The sequence below is a fragment of the Phyllopteryx taeniolatus genome, chromosome 1 (assembly GCF_024500385.1).
Source record: "Phyllopteryx taeniolatus isolate TA_2022b chromosome 1, UOR_Ptae_1.2, whole genome shotgun sequence".
Classification (NCBI taxonomy): domain Eukaryota; kingdom Metazoa; phylum Chordata; class Actinopteri; order Syngnathiformes; family Syngnathidae; genus Phyllopteryx; species Phyllopteryx taeniolatus.
In genome coordinates this window covers 18,096,435-18,113,065 of record NC_084502.1, presented here as the reverse complement: position 1 = coordinate 18,113,065, position 16,631 = coordinate 18,096,435, and the positions used below count along the sequence as shown (strand labels likewise).

The following is a 16,631-nucleotide window of genomic DNA, read 5'->3' as shown; positions in this document are numbered from 1 at the left end:
GTGGGAGGTGAAGCCACATCCGAGGAATAGGAGGGGCAAGATGACCTTGGTCCAGCCTAGGGGGTTTCAGCAGATGGAAAGAAGGGCAGAGAGTTCTGGCATGATAAACTGTGCCATACACACACACACACACACACACACACACACACAGACACTCGTGTCCGTTTTTGGTGTGACATTGTGTGCTGTCTCTGCAGTAACAATAGCTGTTTGCGAAAGCCATTATCTTAGCACACGTGACAGTACAACGGCCAGAGTTTGTGTTTTGGAAAATTGGACAGTTAAAAGAAAAAAGTGGAAGTTTCAAATCTGGCATGCAAAAATCTGTTGTTGTTTTTCTCCCACATTAACAGATGTACATCACAGAGGAAATAAAAGCTGCCATTTGAAATCGTTCCGGTGACAGAAGAATCCATAAAAGGCCATTTGGTCTCACTAATTTGCAATATTTATGTGGGACAATTTCTTGGGAGCCCAAACAAGGGGGTAGTCACGCGGCTGCATATGTCCCTCCAGATTGGGCCAACATACGAAACAACAGCAGCTCACGAGACGAGGCGGGAAGGGCGGCAAGTGGGGGAGGATGGCGGTGGTGAGGAGGAAACATTTGCGGGGCTACGACTCTTTGGAAGGCGAGCGCTGCCTGCCCACCTGTCTGCAAGGCTGCCAGCTGCGCGACACACTCGCTGGCATGCACAAGCATATGCGCGCTGATGCACACATAAAAATGTCAATGCACAAACACATAAACGGGCAGAAAAGCGTGCCTGAAGACAGATTTAGTAAATGCAACAAAGCTCTGATTGATGTTCGTGTCGCTTCCTGTGATGGAAAATGTTGTTCTTCATATATTGTTGTGTACTGGAACTCATACCTGATTTCTTTTCATGTAATAGTTGTGGTTGCATGCACACATTCATACAGATGTGTGGAAATAAAAATTAGGGCATAACTCATGTAAAGTTGTGACCATGAAGATCACCTCACATTGTCCAGAAATACAGATGTTTAATTGTTTATTCACAACTGGAGAAGACCTCGTCTTGTTACATCAAAGAAGATAATGATGAAGATGTACTTTGTGACAAATTTTCGAAACAACAGGTGTTCATTTAGGGGTTATAGCAACTGTGTGAGAAACCTCTCTGTCAGACTGCTCAGGTTTTTTTGTGCAGATGATGTTTGCATTCCAGCACAGGTGGTTGATGATGATGAAAGAAAGAAATACAAGAACAAATGAGAAACAGTGGCGAACCTTTTGAGGATTGATCAGCCAACCAAAATTACTCAAAGAGTTCAATGACGTTTCTAAGAAGTCACAAAAGAACCCAGAATGACATACAAACAATTGGAGGCCACAGTTAAGGTCAGTGTTGATGACTCAACCATAGAAAGACACTGGGGGAAAATGGCATCTGTGGGAGAGTTCCAAGGCAAAAAGTGCTGCTGACAAAATAAAATGTAAAAATGCAAAGGCTAGTCTTAAATTTGGCATAGTACATGATGATAAGCCCAATGTTTTTTTAGATATATTCTGTAGATTGATGAGATCAAATTTGTTTTTGGAGGGTTTGCAGTCGATTATAGCTGGTGTAAAAATGACACTTTTGACAAAAAGGACATCATGCCAGCATCCAAACATGATGGTGGCGTGTCATGTTCTGGGGCTGCTTTTGTACTTCAGCACTTGGGCAAATTGCTGTTAAATTAATGGAACAATTAATTTTGCTGTCTGCAGGCGAACGTCATCAGTTCATGACCCCAAGCTCAGGCGCTATTGGGGTATGCAGCAGGATAATGACAAGAAACATACCAAGTCCACCTCTGAATGGCTCAAAAAAAACAAAAACTAAATGAAGATTTTGGAGAAGCCAAGGCAGCCGATTTAAATCCAATTGAGATGCTGTGGTAGGATCTTAAACGGGCGCTGCATACTTGACTTTGCGGACTTTGTATCGATCTTTAAAGAAGGAGCTAAGCCGAAAGGCAAAGCTCTCGATGTACGTTCCTACCCTTGCCTATGGTGACGAGCTGTGGGTCGTGACCGAAAGAACAAGATCCCGGATACAAGCGGCCGAAATGAGTTTCCTCTGCAGGGTGTCCGGGCTCTCCCTTAGAGATAGAGTGAGAAGCTTGGTCATCCGGGAGGATCTCAGAGTAGAGCCGCTGCTCCTCCAAATCGAGAGGAGCCAGATGAGGTGGCTGGGGCATCTGATTCGGATGCCTCCCGGACACCTCCCTGCTGAGGTGGAGGAGACTCCGGCGATGACCCAGGACATGCTGGAGAGACTATGTCCTTCAGCTGGCCTGGGAACGGCTTGGGTCCCCCTGGAAGAGCTAGAGGAAGTGGCTGGGGAGAGGGAAGTCTGGGCGTCCCTGCGACCCGACCTTGGATAGCGGTAGAAAATGGATGGATGGATGGATGCATACTTGAAAACCCTCCAATTTGACTAAGTTGTCACGATTCGATTCTCACTGGACCCAGAAGCAAGCGGAGGCTGAGAGGTCTGTGGTGAAAGGTTTATTGAAGAGGATATGGAGATGGATCCTTGAGGCGTACTGGCGGGTTGTCGAGACAGGGAACATGCGGCAGGCGGAGGCGTGAGCAGGTGGATGGCTTTGCGGCGTGGTGGAAGAGGTCAATACGGCGGGGAACACGGAAGGAGCACTGAGGACAAGGAAAAACGCAGAGGTCAGAAGTGTTGCGAGGACTGGCGTAGCTTACGTGTTGGTCAGAGAGCCGCTGTACCACGGGAGAAGGTTAATACTCTGGCAGTGGAGTTTTGGACCAGGCAGGCTTAAATGCAGGCAGAGTAGAGTGCTGATTGGCAACAGGTGCGTGGCCGAGGTGGTGCTGATTACTGGGAAAAGAGAGAGGGGGAGAGAGAGAGGGCGAGAGGAGCGCAAAGCGCCACCCAAGCTCCAACAACGGAACTGTAGGGACAGACCATGACATAAGTTCAATCATTCATTCATTCAATTGTGCAAAAAAAACAGTGGGCCAAAATTCCTCCACAACGATGCATAAGACTCACCAGCAAGTATCACGAATGCTTGATTTCAGATTTTACTGCCAATGGTGGCACAATCAGTTGTAAGGTTGAGGGCGCAAATACTTTTTTACAGTGGGCCGATAAATTTGGTTTTACATAAAATAATCATTTGGAAACTGCATTTTATTTGTACTAAAATTGCTTTAATGATCTGAAACATTTAAGTGTGATAAATATGCAAAAAATAATCAGTATTATAATAATAATAATCTGAATCAAGGTAGCATATCTGTTTCCTTAAAACATTAACAAATTTCAGTATTCTTATGTGCAGCGATAAAATAACTCATCTTCTACCACCAGCAGCCAGCAGCGCATGGCTGAGCTACTGCGCACCATAACGGCACACCGGCAACAACTCACAGCATATTATGGGGCGAGGGAGACGCAAAGTAAGAGGAGTGCTATTAGCACAACCACTATGATGTAACTAGAGTTGTGTATTGAAAGTTGACACACAAAAAAAGTATCAGTCTCATCAAACAAGTTTTGCTTAATACAGATAATGTATCAACGATGGTATCAATACTATTATTTTAGATGAATCTGTCGATCAATACAAGGAATGATTCCCTCTCAGGCAAGGTCTCCAACCACCGGTCCGTGGCCATTTGGCACCGAGTCACACAGATCGACTGAACAAAAAATATTCTATTGATCATCAGAGTCAAAAAGTTTTATTAGGAAAATAAGGTGCATCTGCCTGTGCCACTGCACTCACAAAAATTGATGAGACAAATCAAGAAGAGCCTACAACTTCCAAGAAAAAAAGGGCTGCATTTAAGAGACAATATCAGCAATTGTACTTAAAATATGGGTCTGTCCCGTGAGGTAATTCCCCAATCCTCTATCCATTTTCTGAGCCGCTTTTCCTCACTAGGGTCGCGGGCGTGCTGGAGCCTATCCCAGCTATCATCGGGCAGGAGGCGGGGTACACCCTGAACTGGTTGCCAGCCAATCGCAAGGCACATAGAAACAAACAACCATTCGCACTCACAGTCATGCCTACGGGCAATTTAGAGTCTCCAATTAATGCATGTTTTTGGGATGTGGGAGGAAACCGGAGTGCCCGGAGAAAACCCACGCAGGCACGGGGAGAACATGCAAACTCCACACAGGCGGGGCCTGGGATTGAACCCGGGTCCTCAGAACTGTGAGGCTGACGTTCTAACCAGTCGGCCACCGTGCCGCCTTCCCCAATCCTGTTCTACTTAATATATGACGACAGACTCGTAAATGAGGCAACGAAGCCTTCAAAACTTCCCAAAAAGCACTGAATACCAGTGAAAAGTGTTACCCTGAAAAAAGTACCATTATGTGATTTGATGATCTCAACCCAAGACCATCAGCTTGGCCAGGGGTAGCCGAAGTGCAAAAGGTCCTGATTTCAGAGGATCGCATTTCACAGGCAAAATGGTCCAAATGGAGGAATGCATGATATAATGTAAAATAATCTCTCTGTATCCTCAAGCTTATCTCCCTCATCCCAAGACTCGAGCACCGTCATCAAATTTAATAGAAAATTTGGCAGTTGCTTAAACACATGCCCAAGATGCAGATTTTAAAAGAGAAATTGAACTGAAAGTAGAACAAACACGCATTCAAATCAATCTTGTAATAAAAGATGAAAAGATGAAGAAGAGGGAAGAGATGCGGCTAGATATTGCAAGTTGTTTTTTTGGAACTTGGGCTTGAAGTATGCAGGACTGCCGTGAGGCCCTCCAAACTGTATTAGAATAATGTGGTCTGTATCTTTCTTTCATCATCTGTGACTCTGCTTCTGTCTTGACCTTTGGAATTTGGGATTTAAAAAAAGCCTATTTCATAAAGATGTAACGTGTGCTGCACTTGACCATTGAGTGCTTTGCTGTGAATGTTCAGTGCTGGTATTAAAAAGCCTCAAATGGCCACGTGGGGGACATTGTAGTAGAATATTGTAGTGCTCGTCATCTTCCATTATCCCATGAAGATGTAAAAGCTTGTGTTTTTCATGTTAATAAAGGAGCTAATTGCAGCCTTCAAAGTGAACGCCGGGCAGTGGAGTGGAAGTCACGCGGGGGAAAGTAAAAGGACAGGGAGGTAAATATGGTTCATTATGAAGTCATTAATCTTATTATGTGTGTGGTTGCGATGGGGGGGTTGCAGCATGCTCACATACATGCAGATTAATATACCCCCACTTGCAAACAAATACATAAGTTAGCCCGCAGTGGATCTTTTCAGAGAGGTCTTCCAGATGAATAGGTGGTAATGAGCGTGTAGTGGAACTGATTCCCTCCCATCATCCCCCACTTAACACCCCGCCACCCCCCACATTGCCCTAACCCCTCCGCCCTTTTCGCCTGACTCAGGTGTACAGCACATGGTGTCTTTTGCACTCTTTCTCACTAAAATGTTTTAGTTGCAGCCTTCTCTTTCTTTCTCATCTTTCGCTGCAAAGGCCACCAATAGTCCATGTTATGATATGGTGTGTATTATTTGGAACCCTCAGACATTTGCACCCCAGGAATAACAGTGGGGCTGTGCATGCAGCCAGCCCGTGTTCACATTAAGGTTACACTTCCAGGAAAAAAATTAAAAATAAAAACTCTGACATTGCTCATTCAAATAGACTTGTTCTTTTCATCGCTGCCACATTCAAAAAGCCCCCCAACAATTATGAGACATAAATAACATCCTGAACAATGAATGGAGCTAAAGGCACAATCAAGGTTTGACTGAACAGAAAAGATTGCATGAAAGGATGCACGAAGAAGGTTGATGTTTGCATGTGTTCAATACTTTGCCAAAATGAAGGACATTATTGTTTTCTTAATGTAGCAATTGTCCTTCCTTGTAACATTTTTGTTGTTAAATATGGACGCATATACGCCTCTTTTTTTTCTCGATCATGCACAGACGTATACATGCATGCACACACATGCAGGCATGTCCAGGGCAGGTCCGTGGGGAGAGAGCCACTTGAAGGAGTGACTGCCTAATGAGGGAGAAAATCTGTTTTACTGTGGAGCAGCAGCAGTTAAAGCAGACTGTATTTACATTACACACGCACCAATTAAAGATGTAATTGACATCAACAACGAAACCTCTCTGTGTCCCATTTAAGTATTCAACGTTGCTGCTCATGATCACCGCGTGAAAATTCCAGCATCCCCAACAGAGGCTGCAAACAGTCCAATAATTGTTACATGTGTTACAAGGAAACATGCAATATGGTATCTTATTTTGTTAGCAGCACATGTCAAACATTTACTAGAAGCACATTCAAATTTGGTGTCCGTATTACAGTACTTGCCTCAATACTGTATCTTTCAGTTTTGACAAAGTAATGACTTTTTTCTTCAAGACCCACTTGGACACATTCTGCCTAGATTTTGTTTATTGTTTTAAAATTTCTAAATTAATCCCCAAAGAGAAATGTACAGTATACTCTGTTTTCTTATGCGTAAAACACACAAAGAAACAGACCATAAACATGCAAGCATGTAGGCAAGGACACATGACTCCTGAACTGAGTTTTGGGTGGCTTCCTGCCTTGCTTAAGGGTATCAAGACAATGCTGAGAGGCTTATAAGCACCTTCACCACCCCCAATTACCAATCTTGATTTCATATAATTTATTATATATGCAGTATTATTTTGAACCCTAAATTCCACGCATCACACAATTAAAATCATCAATGATAGGTATCATCATAAACATGCTGCACTATGGAACACTATATGTCCATTCCAATGCACTAACTCTCGTTTCTGCTCACAAAAGCTCACTTTTTTTCTGAATTTAGAAGAACTGTGGCCATCGCAGAAAGGCAGTACATGGACGCAAACACACGCACACACACACACACACACACACATACACACACAGACGCACACGCACTCCCAGGTGTCGTTATCCAGGGATTATGTGCGAGTGTGTTCTCTGATAAAGAGTCTTTGTTTGAGTTTGGGATTGAGGGATTCTGAGTGGGATCAGTACAACTGACCTTTGGGGAAAAACAAAAATGAGACTATACTTACACAAAAGCTGCATTTAGTTTTGTGTTGTGAAATTGTTTTTGGTTGTTGCATCAACCCAATTTTAATTATATACGTTTTTATCTGTTTAATGAAGAAACTATGTGTGCCCGCCCGCGCGTGCGTGTGTGTGCGGTAGAAAAGGGAGGGGCGGCATTGTATTTGGTTTTGGGATCACAGTCGAGACTGATGTATGAACAGCACTCCATAAAGCACACAGATTATCAGGTCAACACACACCAACATACTGACCTAAACAAAAGACCCACAACCCCCCCCCCCCCCCCTCCCCACACACACACACACACACACACACTTAAATATTGATGCATTTTGAAAAGAGAAAAGTACGAAATAATTACTTTAAAAATATTGTAACTCTGCTTTAACAAGGTGGGACACGCAAAAAAATGTTTGAAAATCTACTCATTCAGACCGATAATATCATCACAAACATAAAAGTAAAATGAAGTCGCTTAAAAACAAACAAGAAAAACAAATGCAGATCCAGAATGGCGTTTCAAATTTTTGTGTGCTTCATATTGCCACTTACTGGTCAGCCTTTGCAACTGCAGCATGTGCTCAAAGAATATTCTGAGTAGCAATAAAATAATATGAAGACGATTTTCACAGGTACTGTACTGCTCACTGATCCCTTTTTAATTTGGTGTGTGCGCGCGCGCGCGTGTGTGTGTGTGTGTGTGTGTGTGTCGACGTGGGTGTCTCTCAGATTGACTAATAGGTCTTTGTCATGTCAAAACTATGATGTCACCTCTGAAACACAGTGGGTTTCAGGGGCCCAAGAATCTACAATGGTTTCATCTCAACCTAAGAAGCAATCTAATTTCCTGTCTGTCTCATTAAACATTAAGTTTTACAAACAAGGTGTGAAGATAACAAGTGCATCTCGTACACTGTAAAAATAAATAAAGAAATTAAAAAAGAAATTAAAAAAAAAAAAAAAAAACCTTGACAAAACGTAAAATATTATGGTAAATTGATGCAAGAGATTTTTGAGTTTTCTCAACTTTTGCCTACTGTTGTTGACTTAACTAAGGTTTACAAGTTAGAACACAAGTTCTGCCAACTTGGATTTTTGTGTTGACCTAATTAGGATAATCCTGTAAAGCTAACGAAGAAATTCTGGTTTCTGCCTTCACCAAACAGATATTCTTGTTGAATAATCATACAATTCTTACTCCAGTGAGTTAAAAATGTACCTAATATATGAATAAAGGAAAATGTATGTTGCTGTAATTAGATTTGAAAAATGCTCAATAAGTAGATTTTGAAAAAACAAAAAAACAAAAACAAAGCACAACTGAATGTTATCTGAAATCTTATTTATTTCGTTTAACAGTGCCTCAAGTACATTTCAGAGCGTCATGGGTAATCGGGACAATTCCTGCAAAAAAAAATATTGACGGTTTCTTTTTCTTTTGGTTGCTTTGACAGCCACAGCACAGATGTTAACATTGAAGTCCAGAACCAATAAAGAAAAACAAAGTATGTGGAAAAAAAAGTGTCCAGCTACATATAGTAACTCATGCACAGACCCTGAGCCGAACTTAACCACTTGTACATAGAATAGTGCCACAAATGATTGCCTGTGTATACCCAGACACTGACGTTTTACATGGGCATAACTATAATGAACTAGAGCAGTTAAAAGTTATTTGACATTTCACCATCAATGAATAGGGAACTAACTGTTAAAACACCACTTCTGCGCTTCATGTGAAGTCATGTCTGACTTCCCCATTAACAGTCACAGCAATAGCTTTGTTTTCAGAGACCTTATGCGCTGTGAGCATCGAGAGCCATCGAGCTCAAAAAAGATTGAATTGCTTCAAAAGTATACCTCATCTGCTTTGGATAATCAATGTTGAGGGCATACAGAAGGCCAAAGAGGTATGCCAAGTCATTTTACTGACACATGTCCATTAATGTGTTATTGCTGAAGCCAACATCTTTTTCTGTTTCTCTTATGAGAAAAGTATATTCATACTCCTCGAAAAATGTCAGGAAAAAAAACACTTTACTCACCTATTCATCAAGTTTATCCAGGTCTTCCATCTTCTCACCAAGAGACCTGTACAGTTTCAGCAGGCCAAGCACGAATTTGTCAAGGGATGCATTGAAAGTCCCCGTGATCCGATGAAATTCTTCAGGTATCTAAACAAGACAATCAACAGAATATTGTCCTTTATTCAGCACAGAAAATTCCTGGGCACCTGTCTTGTGCAGTCTGCACCATGTTCAATGCTTAACCATGTTATCAACTGCAAAACCTACTTCAAAAACCTCTCGTGAATACATCTTTTACACAGGAAAAACAAATCTTTAAAAATAGTAACTTTTCTTCTAGTTTAGTCCATTATGCTCTTTTTTTTTTAAACATCAAGTGACATCACAACCACTGGGTAGAGACTTATATTTAGAAAATTATTGACCTGTTATAAATGCATGAAGGAAGTACAAGATGTATCGTTTTTAAAGGGTACAAGCTGAAGTCAACTTCCTGTTCGGGCCATCAGCACAAGTAAAAGAACGTTAGTGGGTAGAGGAAGAGTACATGCTCTTACATCTTTCACCTGCACTTTGGACTATTATGACACACATTGTTACATACATCAGCACATTACATCAGCACAATCACACATTTGAAAAACAATGCAGGCTTGCGAGTAAATACCAGACCTATGCAAATTATTGCTGTAACATGTCCAAACAAAACTGCCCAAGTTGAAGGAAGTGGAACCCGGAAGAGACACATGCAATGTTAGCCAAAGGTTTCCCTCGAAGGAGAGGCACGCTGAGAGATGGCAGAGGTGGCAAAGCTTTAAACACACAATTCCACAGTTGCCTTGCTGGTGAAGGTGGGAAAAGGGGGAAAGGCCAGAGCGCTAGAAGGTCAGCCAGAAGCTCAAATGGAAGACATTTACTGCTCCAACAAGGCTGTTAACACACACACACAAAACATCTGAGCCAGTGTCTTTGCTGGAATAATTGCACAAGCGAGCACATCTGGTGCACTTTGAGATGGCTGGATGCAGCAGTGGTAATAACCGTCCTCTCAGAATGCCACCTTTTCATCTGAACTGGAATGTTCATTGTGTGTGTTTTCTGTGGTACACTGCAATGGAGAAATGAAAATGAAATAAATAATCAGTTGTTGAGTAAGTCCCCTAAGATTGTGTGCAGTTCTGTTTTGCAACTTTGTGGGAAGAGTTGGGGCAAGGATCTTTTCAGTTCCAGCATGCTGTGAAAACACTGGAACACTTCAACCACAAACTTTCAAGGTGATTGAGAACAAAGATTACGCCAACATCACTGAACTCTGACATCACAAATGTTCTTCCAAATGCATGTAGAAAGCCTTTCAGAAGTGTGGGAGATCTTTATGGTTGCAAAGTAGGGACCAACTTGATATTTGCTTACAGTATATTGTATACATAGAGATAATAGGCCATGCTCTTCTGTGGCTTATTTAACTTGTGGACAATATGAAGATGGATTGAGAATGTGTAGAAAGTCTGTATGTGTATGGATATGTATATGTTTTAATTTTTATCAGATGTATTTAATTATTGTTTGTGGAAAAGTACTCTCACTACATATAGAGTACTTTTCCACAAACAATAATTAAAGTGGTTGCAGTTCCATTGATTTTCAAGACATATTTCCCTGAGGGGACAATAAACTTTATCCTGACCCTGTTCATGATCCTGAAACGACTGCATGTAGTCAAGTTGACATTTGCAATGGCAAAATGAAACACAGAAAGACACTGTCCAGTTGTCACGGCAACAGAAACACTCAAACAGACTTCTCACATAGGATGAGAACGTGAATAAGAGTCAAACTGGCAGAGGATTTACAACCCTCTCTGCTCTGTTGTGTAACCAACCTGATAATAATAATCATAATAATATGACAGCAACTTATATCGGTTTAATCATATTGTTTGAGCTCTACTTGCCACCAGTTGCTGGTGCGACGGGCCTGAAGCCGCCTCCACCGCTAGAAAGGCCCGGGAGGCCTCTTAAAGTGCAGTCATTAGGCAGCCACTTGTGTAGGTGTTCTTGCAAGAAATCTTGTACCAGCCGTCAATTAGTCACACGCACTTGCTGCAGAGAAAGGGAGTGGATGAGCACTGCACTGAATGAGTATGTGTGCATGTGTGCACGTGTTTGTGTGCATGTTAATCATGACCCAAGGCTCAACCTGCTGTTGAGAACAGTAACTTGTGACTTAATGCCTTTGTTCACTCTGGAACATCTGGCTTTGACCGAAGGGTGTGTGTGTTTGTGTGTGTGTGTGTGTGTGTGCGCGTCTATGATTGTTTGAAATGGGCCATTGCTCAAAGAGACAGCAAGAGAGAAAGAGAGAGCGTGTGTGTGCGTGTGTACTGATGCGAGCGCAGCAAGGACTAAGGCGCGAGGAGTTGATCATCGTCGTGTAAACCTCTGAGGGAAAAAGGCCTCGAAGCCCCTTCTGTCAGCTGGGCTCCGAGCTCCTTCCCCTCGACTGCCCCCGCAGACACACACACACACTCTTACATACACATCACACTCTCTCACATACACATACAGGATCCCTCTGGTGCACCAGATTAGGGTTTGAGTGAGTGTGAGCAGAACAATACCCCAGTGTGTGTTTGCAGAGCCGTGGCTAATTGTGTTCATTTGCTGCTTAACTTGAGACAGTGAGGCCACTGAAGATGTGTGTCTGTATGTGTGTGTCTGTGTCTGTGTGGTAAGTGCCATTTGAGGCAACTTTTAGTGTTTGAACATCCTCGTTCATGGCCACCTCAGAGGCCACCTTTGTAAGTGCAGCTCACAACAACTTCACAAAGTAACGCTGAGTCAGGTCCAGGCCACCGAGCGTCCTTAAAAGCAGAACAACGGCAGCCTTGTCGGCACCGAAGTCCCAGCAAGGTTCAAACACACAACGGCGGTAGATCGATACCAAATAATGTCATCTTAGAAGGTCACTCTTGGACCTTTTGGCTATGTCAATACAAAGCCACATGCACAGTCACTCACTCACTCACTCACTCCAAATCAACATAATACAATCTTAATAAACACGGATAGCAATTCTAATGATGAAATGACTGGCATGCACACACAAGTACGGTAAATGTGAACACTGCGCTGCAGGCTTTGCTGTGTTCACCCTCCCTGCCTGGCTTTGCCTAGCACTAAGAGGCCCCTCCCTGCCCACACCGAGTGCAGGAGAAAATAAACAGCTAAAGAGACAAACAGCGAGAGCCACTTAGAGCCACTTAAAGCTAAGGCTCCTTCCCACAGCGAAGCACTTGCCCAGGGCGAGCAGTGTCTGCTTGCCACGCCAGGAGGCCAAGACCTCCATCTAGGAGGCAGGAGTCGCTCTGTGCTAGTGTGCAACACTTCGAAGTGTCACTTCCTCGAAGAGTGTTGCTGTGGGCCTGCCCCTGTAGGAGGCAAGTGAACTTGAATATGTACTATGATCCGATTTCTTGAACCCAAGATAAACTTTTTGGGAACCTTCCAACACCCCAAAAATACATTATTTTTACAAGGCAAATCACGAATTAGGTGAACTTCATGTTCACCTAGATGGACAGGATAGGATTCTCTACTGCTTTACAACTTTCGTTTTCCATTTTCGTCCCCATTTTTTCTTTATTTGCTATTATTCTCTCCACTCAACCTCCCCCTGCTCATTCCCTCACCTGCCTCTCTTTGTCTGTTCCCCGACTGTGAAACCAAAGGCCAACACTCCCCTGGGAGTTCTGTTTACCTGAGCTACTCCCCTCTTTTTGACATTCACCTACTTGGAGACAGAAGGAGAAAAAAGGAAGGACACATGTTGTTTGGGCAAGTTAAGGTCGGCCCCACAATTAGAAAAAAAGAAAACAAATAAACAGCCATCATAGAAAGTAAATATCGTGTAGAAAACCTGAACCAAAGTTGTAAATATTTTGGCAGATAGTGCAGAATGAGCTCAAATATGCAATAAAAGGTGTTCAGGCATTGATAAACACATTGTATGAAATTAATGCCACATTGTATGAACAGGTCCATCAACACTTTCCCCCACAAAAGCAAAAGCATAGCAACTAACAGTGTGTGTTTACCTTGAGTGTAATGCATGCTGATGGCGACACAGATCCCTACAGGGCCAACCACCCCTGGGGTCCAGGTCGCCCAGCTTGAGGATGGGGTCAAACAGACAACGCTCACCCGCTGCACCATAGAGGGCTGCCCGGGACCATTAGTATCCATTACCAGGAGGTATAGGAAGACACAAACACACAAAGTGACGTGAAGATGAATGTCATAGAAGCGGTTTTATTGGAGAAAGAGGCCTAATCTATGTTGTTTCTAAGCTCAAAGGTAAAACACATATTGCCTGCTGGTTCACAATAAGATTTTAGTGTTTGTTTACCAAGGGTAAGTCTAAATATACAACAATGGGGAAAGAAAACCATACAAGAGTAGCAGCATTTAGACGAGACGCTGTATCTAGGCCTCCAGCCGCTTGGTGCCAGAGATCTTCACTTCAAATGGATGTCCTCAGGGCAATGACCTTCTGGGAGTCTGGGGGGGAGGGGGTGGGGGGGGGGGGGGTGCTTGTGTAGATGTGATAATAGTGATATGCAAACTTAATATCGTCGCTGTCCAGTGGAAACCTCCGTATATCTACGTATGGTCAATTTCATGTTTTTCACAAACCGATGCTGTTGGTCTTTCCCCACCGTGTCTTGTTACAGTAATTTTACACATAATTAACCAATTTAAAGTGTTAAAAATATCTTGAGACCAACTCTATTAACTCTCTTGGACACTCCAAATGTCTGAGAAGTGTCGTACAACTCCACCCCTTTCTCTTTCTGTGGGAGCCTTGCAACATTATGTCGCCTCAAGATTGAAAGTCGGGTGTTTTTTGGATATTATCAAGTGAAAATAGTTAGCTTAGATAAGTTGACGCCTGTTTTGTTAAAAATTAATAGTACAATGAACTCATTCATATTTTGGGTTAATGTGAGATGAAGGTTGTGAATTTCTGCCTGATTAATTATTGCGAACACGCTCATTCTGGCATCTGTGAACTGTTTCTGACTGGCAGGTCATTTTTGTTCAACAGAGTGCCAGGTTTCGTTAGAGACTTCCAGGAGAAATCCCAGCTAACAACACTGTGAACGGGCCTTCAAATGTAGGGGGATAAAGCCCTATTTGGCAACCCCAGCCAGCAACAGTCGCACGGCCGTGTGCGTCATCAAAATGCATAGAGAGGCATTTACGTGCAGCTCACAGCAGCACTTTGAGCAGCACCACTCTCTCTGCCTCCACAAATGATACGGTATCTTCCTATTGTAGTTTTCAGAACTGCATGTTGAATATTACACTTTAAGGTACATCCTTAGTTTCCTTCATTAGCCTTGTTTCCTTGTATATCTATGACACGAATTAAATTTAAACACAAAAACTATTTATTAATATGTAAGAAACCAATATGTACAATGCCACAGTATATAGGAAAAACAATGTAGACTATAAGTTCAAAACTTGGGATCCGTTGTAAAATTAAGCCAAACAAATGTATTCTTAATACACCCAGTTCATGAAATTAATAAAGGTATGGCTTCCAAAACAGTAAATGGTCAACTGTGATTATGGCATCGAACACCAAGTACCAAATAAACAAAGAAATGTGGGCCCACACTCACTCACACCCACTCACAAGGTACTAGTACCACAGTCCAATGCACGTAGCAGGCCTGATGTTCTTCGTGCACAAATTTTATGGATTGAGAATTCACAGGTCCCGGTGAAAGAGAGTGGTGGGTATGTAGGAAACAAGAGAATGGAGGAAAAAAGTACCAAATAAGAGAGGAAAATAAAAGATGAATAAAAGAAGCAGAGATGAGGGGGCACGTGCGTCACGCAGCCACATGAATAGAGAATGCGAGACAGCACAAAGAATCAGCCTTCAGTCCAAACCAGTAGAAGGAAAACAGGCGCTCCAGACGTCCAGCAGAGTGGTTTCCTGACTGCTCACAATTTACCACGACTGCTCCTGAATTAACAGGACAGTACTGAGAATCAAGACCATATACTATTTTCAGAGGTGGGTACCAACGCGTTACATTTACTCTGTTACATTTACTCAAGTAACATTTTCCATAAACTGTACTTGTCAGAGTACTTTAAATGCCCTGTACTTTTTACTTTTACTTGAGTATTTATGTGAAGAATGATCGGCACTTTTACCTCGTTACAATGATTGACATGCCGTTCGCTATTTTGATTTATTCATTCTTGCGTGGGCGGGTCTATTTTAAGACTCCATCTTTGACTTCCGCATAGGGTGCCCGTTGCGCCAACCAAACGGAATCACTAATGTCATTTGACACCAATTCACCAATCAGATGACACAAGGCAGTCACATAACCGCGCACGTAGCCTTCGCAAGCCAATCAAAATTACTCATTTTTGGGGGGGGGGGGGGGGGGGGGAAACAGCCGCGCATCTGTGTTTATTTTACAGATTCCAAAAAACAACAGCTTTATCATGCAGCTCATAAATTGTGACTGCCCAAACTTCGACATTTCAGCCCACTTCTAACTTGAGAAAAACACCTTGCGGTAAGTTGAAGATGTTTCTACTGTTGTTTTGGCAGTGGATATTGCAAAATTAGCACTATCCCTATGGTGTCGTACACGAGCACACAATCACTAAGTCTGGTCAGCAAACAGCTTCTTCATAAAGTAATTTAACCGAATAAAGCAAATAATGTTTCTGTAGGGCCCAATGTATGTGGTGTTGGTTTTTGGGCAGTTAAAAATTTAAATGGTGGCAGGTGTGTGTCGACTCCCATGTATTATTTTTTTTTTTTAATTTTATTTGATGTTCATGCTCTGATTTGAAAAAAAAAAGAAATCAGAAGTTATTCATGTTTCCGGTTTCCTCCCACGTTCTAAAAGCATGCATGGTAGGTTAATTGACAACTCTAAATTGCCCGTAGGTGTGAATGTGAGTGCGAATGGTTGTTAGTTTATATGTGCCCTGCGATTGGCTGGCAACCAGTTCAGGGTGTACCCCGCTTCCTGCCCGATGATAGCTGGGATAGGCTCCAGCACGCCCGCGACCCTAGTGAGGAGAAGCGGCTCAGAAAATGGATGGATGGATGGATGGTACTTACAGTACTTTTATTGGTCCAACTACTGGAGACAAATTCCTTGTGTGTTTGTGACACACTTGGCAAATAAAGATGATTCTGATTATGGGAAGATGTTGTGTTGATTTTGTTGTGCATCATTTTATGATAGCAATAAAAGGTATAATACCAACTTGAACGATGCAGCGTTTGGCATCTCATGCTTTTTTTTTTTCCCTGAAACGTAATTTTGGCGATGCGAGCATTTTGTCCGACAGCGACAATATCCAAAACGTGCAGTTGAAAAGCGCTGAACAGACTACAAGTTCAGTATGACTGAAAATACATGAGATTGGAAGTGAGATGAACTTGTCTCTGAAATTGTGTGTGTGTGTGTGTGTGTGTGTGTGT

At 42.5% G+C, this 16,631-nt stretch overlaps 1 long non-coding RNA gene across 5 annotated transcripts; it reads right to left on the bottom strand.

Annotated features, from left to right (window-relative positions):
• Window positions 1-999: 999 nt before the first annotated feature.
• LOC133479834 (uncharacterized) lies at window positions 1,000-13,323 on the bottom strand. 5 transcript variants are annotated; one of them, XR_009789083.1, is made up of 5 exons: window positions 13,198-13,323; window positions 9,120-9,248; window positions 6,106-6,216; window positions 2,750-6,030; window positions 1,000-2,668 (listed from the first exon to the last, which is right to left on the bottom strand). It is a non-coding gene; the product is annotated as an uncharacterized LOC133479834 (long non-coding RNA). The 5 variants fall into 5 exon arrangements; XR_009789085.1 differs by lacking the exon at window positions 13,198-13,323 and having other exon boundaries at window positions 1,000-2,388; window positions 2,477-2,668; window positions 9,120-10,425; XR_009789084.1 differs by lacking the exon at window positions 13,198-13,323 and adding an exon at window positions 9,527-10,425.
• Window positions 13,324-16,631: the final 3,308 nt, after the last annotated feature.